Source organism: Benincasa hispida, chromosome 10, assembly GCF_009727055.1.
Source record: "Benincasa hispida cultivar B227 chromosome 10, ASM972705v1, whole genome shotgun sequence".
Lineage (NCBI taxonomy): Eukaryota > Viridiplantae > Streptophyta > Magnoliopsida > Cucurbitales > Cucurbitaceae > Benincasa > Benincasa hispida.
In genome coordinates, this window is record NC_052358.1 from 49,830,803 (window position 1) to 49,836,802 (window position 6,000).

Consider the following 6,000-nt stretch of genomic DNA (forward strand, 5'->3'; position numbering starts at 1 on the left):
TTACTTCCCCTATTCACCTTGCTATTGACCCGTGCAAACACTTTCTGTAAGGAGGTCACTCTTAGTGTGACACGAAGTCGAGCATGAATCTCACGGTGTGAACTCTTAGGGATGCGAGAGCTAAGAATAATATATCGTATATATTATTAATCCCCTACTGAAGTGTTCAATTTGTTTTGGGTAAATATTTACTCAGGTTTATTTCGGCTAATAAGCAACTTAAGTCTAGGTGATCATCCAAACATAACTTTTATATTTGGATTTAACTTATGATGTCTAGGTGATAAACTAGTTTCAAAACCTCACATTGCTCACGTATGCTCATAAAACTGGGTTAACAACGCTCAATTATTCAGTTATAATCCTCATGTAGGAGGTGTTCCAAAAACCGAAAACTTAAATACCTCAAGCTTAGACAAGATTATAGATTGGTTGAGTTTGTAACCAAATTTTACAAGATAACAACCTATTTTAACTATTGAAACAAGTTATTATTAGTTAACCTACGTGAGCATGCATCTTATTTTTATTAGAGATTTTAAATGTCTAATGTGGTTTTTATAACATTTTCATGCCTGAAACTTATGTCGTTAATAAACTTCAGACTTGATCAAAAGAAAATTTATAAAATCACTGAACTACCGAGCTGAACCAGGAGCAAAAGGAGTTGAACCAGCCAAAATCGGGTTGAACCAGACCATCATGAACTGGTTCGGTCAAAACGATTCACCTTTGAACCAGCTGAGCTGCGCGCGTATGATTTCGAATAGGATCGAGCGCAACTTTGCAATGCTTCAAGATAGCACTATAACGCTTCGGGTTGTTCTTCATTTTCTTGGTTGAATGATGAGCAGCATTGTAACGCTACAACACTGCCAAGCAGTAGTTTGAAACTCAGTTTTTTGCAGCTGACCTTTCGTGTTTCTTTCTTCTATTATAACCTAATTACAACTTTATTGACTTTAACAAATTTACAGACACTTAATCACATATTAAGACCCATAAACAAAGAGTCAATTACAACAATTAACACTTAATTAAAGAGAATTTAAATGTCAAAACTGAAATTATCCATATCAGTAACCATTTTCATACAACCTATGAAAATCACCCACCAAGCTAAAATTACCATGAATTAAGTACTTAAATCATGCTCTGATACCAATTGTGGGAGTTAGCATGCAATTAGCGAAAACAATCAGGATCATTAGTACTCTAATTCATCAATTTTCGCAACTAAGAAAGCATGTTCATAAACTTAAAATATGGTTTCTAAAGACATACTTTTGGAGAACTCTTCAATCCATAAAATCAGCTTGATTATTCTCTCCAAAGTGTTGTAGACCACCACGTGATCTTCCCTACTATTCGCTAGGACCTTATATTGAAAGGTGGATTCTAAAATGAGGTTCAATTTAAGAGAGCAAAGCCAGCCTTAGAGTATTTTGGTGTAAAGAGAGAAAAACCTTTTTTCCTCTCAACTTTTCAATTTTTTCCATGAATCAATTATCCTGCAAAATGAAAATACCATTTGTTCATCTACAGCATGCACGTTAAACTCATGAGAGATAGATACCAAAACTCAAGACATATGAGTGGAAAACTAGTGTCAATCGTGGGAAAACCCCACTTAGTGATTTTCCAATTTTATTGAATTTAATTAAAAATGAAATTCAATTTTAATTTTTGAAATCAAATTTCAAAAGATGGAAAATTAATTTTAAATAATATTAATTTAATAATTAATATTAAATAAAACTCTTTAATTTTATATAAAATTAATTCTAAACAATTTGATTAATTAAATTAATTAAACATCAATTCCATAATCATGAATCCGTATTCTCGCAATTTATAATTAAATAAAATTTCAATATTATCCATTTCTCCAGTTCCATTTAACTTGATAATTAAACGTTTAATTATATCGTATATAATTACTGATTCCCTTAATTCGAGTTTAAACGTTTTAAATTTACTCATCACACTACTAAAGTTTAATCCATTTGTGAGGTAGTAGGGGACCTAATAGATCTACAGATCATGAGATGCAACGATCTAAGATTAATTGTCTAAATTCTTTCAACTGAATTAATCAACATTCGTTAACTAGGTCACTCCACTAAAGCCCAGTAGTTGCATTCGCCTCACTGTAGATATATTTCTGTCCACTTGATTTAACTATAATCAGTAAGTCGACCCTTCACAGGTTATTTGTAATAATAGTTGGGTCTAAAGTTGTTTTACCCCCTAGATTACATCTTGCTCCTTTAGTCCCACTGAACCTCTAATAAACAATTGGTTTTTTTATCCAATCACCAAACTGAGTCCCTCTCGGGCCAATGAGAAGGGTGGGGCTGCTTATTCAAGACCTGGAATCAGTACTTAAGAGAACAACCTCTTTACTATCCCAAAAGGCGGGTAGGAGGGAATTTCGTCTTGCACCCTATGTCCCCAGCTATCTACCGGATCTTACCCTGAAATGGAAGGCTGATTGAGTCAGCATTGTTGAGCCAACCCTCACCCATGAAAATCTAAGTATAATCCCAAATAAATAGGAGTTCATAGTTAGCTCAAGATAAAGGTCAAGTTACGTACGTCATTGCTTTGAAATAGTCAATCTTAAACAGTAAACAATGTTATAAAGTAAGAGTGACTTATTTCTTGGTCTGGTGTTATCCAAACTCTTTGCATAGGACACTCCAACTCAAATGTCTCCACATGAACGATTCAAGATCACATTGTTTGTACCAAAAACAAAGTGGGTCGCATTCAATAGTATTACTAGAATAAGGTACCCAATCTGATTCGTATACTATAGACCGTTTTGGCTATTTACTCGAACTTCATCCATCTTTGTATCTCCACATAAAGTCCAAGTACTCATGTAATAACCATGGATCTTAGTTTTTGGATTTAGGCTTTTACAAGTGAAATTTACATATTTGATAACATATTTATTGAATAAACTTCAATACATCTTTATTTCAAATAGAATATGTTTAATCTTACAAACTGTGAGTTTTAAGATATACAACCCAATAAACTCCCACTTGGATTAAGACTTTAGTGGGTCTACAAATATATACAATGTTGATATGAGAGAATAAATACAATAAACTAGGGCATCAGATACACAATAATTCTCCCCCTTACCCTGGATTTATCTATCTCGTAGTCCTAGTCTCACTAGGTGAGCCTCGAACACGTTAGCCGGGAGGGCTTTTGTAAATGGATAAGCTAAGTTGTCTTATGAAGCAATTTGCATGATGATCACGTCTCCTCGATGTACGATCTCCCTGATGAGACGGTACTTACACTCAATGTGTTTTCTGCGCTTATGGCTTCTAGGTTCTCTGAAATTTGTAACTACTCCACTATTATCATTATAGAGGGTGATCGGCAGGTGCATATTTGGAACCACTTTCAAATCGATCAAGAACTTTTTAAGCAATATTGCTTTCTTGGTTGTGTCGCACGTAGCTACATACTCCGCTTCCATGGTGGAGTTAGTAATACAACTTTGCTTGATACTTCTCCATACTATAGATCTTTTATTTAGAGTGAATATTGACCCCAAAGTTGATTTCCTCAAATCCACATCGATCTGGAAGACAGAATCAGTGAATCCATAAGGGACAGATCCTTAGCACCATGCACGAGCATATAGTCCCTCGTTCTCTGAAGATACTTGAGGATGTTTTTAATGGTAGATCATATCCAGAATTAGACTGATACTTGCTGACAATTCCAACTGCATAGCATATGTCAGGGTGTGTACACAACATGGCATACATCAAAATTCCAACTATTGATGAATAAGGAATTCGTTTCATAACCTGAATCTCTTGAGGTGTCTTAGGACATTGTGAAGAAACCATTGAAGTTCCTTGAGCGATAAACGAGATTGTACCCAAATCCCAAAATTTACATAATTAAGAATTTTACAGAAACAAGAAATAGTATCATTATGTGTTTAAGAAGAAAATACAACATCCTAAACAAAATTTATAGAATAATGGGTTAAAAAACCCTTACCTTTGAAGAACAATCTTCAAATGAAAAACCCTCAAATCGAAAGAAACACCACCATGATGGAGACTTCTATATTCTTGGGATGAGAATCTAGGAGGTGTGGGCTCTGGCATTTTGGAAGAGAGGGATGAGAGGAAGTGATGACGGGGAAATCAAATCTCAGAACACTTTTTGTGATTCACTGTGTTTTCTGTCATTCTCTGTGAAAGCCATAGGGAGAAGAAGTTTAATCTCCAAAAACATAACCACCCCACCACCCAAATGTAGGAACTCTTAATGAAGAGCATCCATGAGCACGTTCGGATCTTTTCGATTTCATTATGACCGAAATTACCACACACACATTCTATCAAACAGTTATGCAATTTACACTAATTAATGGCATACTTTGATAAATAAAATACAAGGGATTGAGTTCTCATACCAGTTGAAGACTCTCTTCACTTTCGAACTCAATGCAGCGGATAAACCTCTACATTCTCTATCACCCAGAAAAACAGTCGGCTACGGAGCACGATCATCTACACGAGCGGCAGCAACACGAACAAGCACGAGCAAGCAAGAGTGGGGACGACACCACCACTTAGAGCCCTTGGTATTCTCAGAGTGAGAATCCAAAGAGTGGTCTTTGTTGAATTTGGTAGAGGTCAGAGGAACGGGCTGATTGTGTAGACGATAAGCAAGTAGGAGAGAAAACTATCGTACAGTAGGGATACTTATCGTTTAGATAAAGCTACACAATCATGTAGGTTTTACTAAGCGATCGTCTAGTAATAGGTAAACGATCGTTTAGAAAACACGGAACGCTAGGTGAGCGTAGGAAAGCTAAGCGATCGTTTAGAGAAAAGCGTGTGATCGTTTAGACGTGGGTGTGCGATCGTTTAAGCGATAAAGCTCTATCGTATAGGCTCTCAGCCAAGCGATCAAGACGTTTTCACACCGATTGCGATTTTTTCGAACTCTTGCAAAATGAAACAAATTTTCATTTTATTCTTCAGTTACAATAACCAAATACTGAATTTTCCACTAATGCATGATCGAGGAGAAGATTTCGGCCAATTATCACATAATTAACCAATTTGATTAATAAGGGAATATAATCATATTATATTCTTATCTTATAGTTTGATATCACATATCTACTATAGTAATTTCTCTTCCACTTGATATAAATTATATTTATATCTAATTTCCTCCAATATAATGTATCTTATACATTTAGTCAATTATCTCATATATAATTAACCAGTTCAATTATATCATATATGATCGAACTCCCTCTTGTCAATTTGAACATTTCAAACTGGCCCAAAAACTTATCTTCGACTTTATCCAAGCTACTTAGGGGACCTTATGGACCTGTGGCTCGAAGCTCTAATGGTACGTGAATAGCTGACTAAACTCTTTAGCTACGAGATCCACCATCCATTAACTGTCAGGCATTCCACTAAAGACCAACAGTTGAACTCTTCTTACTACAGATATATTTCTGTGTCGTCCGGATATAACCAATCATGAGTACGATGACCCTTCACAGATGCTCGTAAGTACAATAGGGCCAATTTACTATTTTGCCCCTGTAGTTACATCTCACTCTTCTTAAGTACCACTGATTCTTCTAGTGAACAATACAACATAGTCCAACTATGTGTGAACACCTCTCGGGCCAAGAGAAGGTGTGTGGTACCACATCGTTCAAGCCCTGAAATCATCCCTTAAGGGAGCTATCTATCTATTTGCCCCTGCTTCGGGGAAGGAATTCCATCTTGTGTAGGACGAATCCCTAAATTGGTAGGTTTGTATCGGCGACCTAGCCACTCACACCCATACAAATCAAAGGACCACCCTTAATGGAGGAGTTCCCAACTCACTCAGGATTGAGGTCATGGTACCTATGGTCATCCTAGTGAAGTGAAGTCTCTATCATGAACGGTGTTATATAATGAGACGTTAACACTTCGTGGT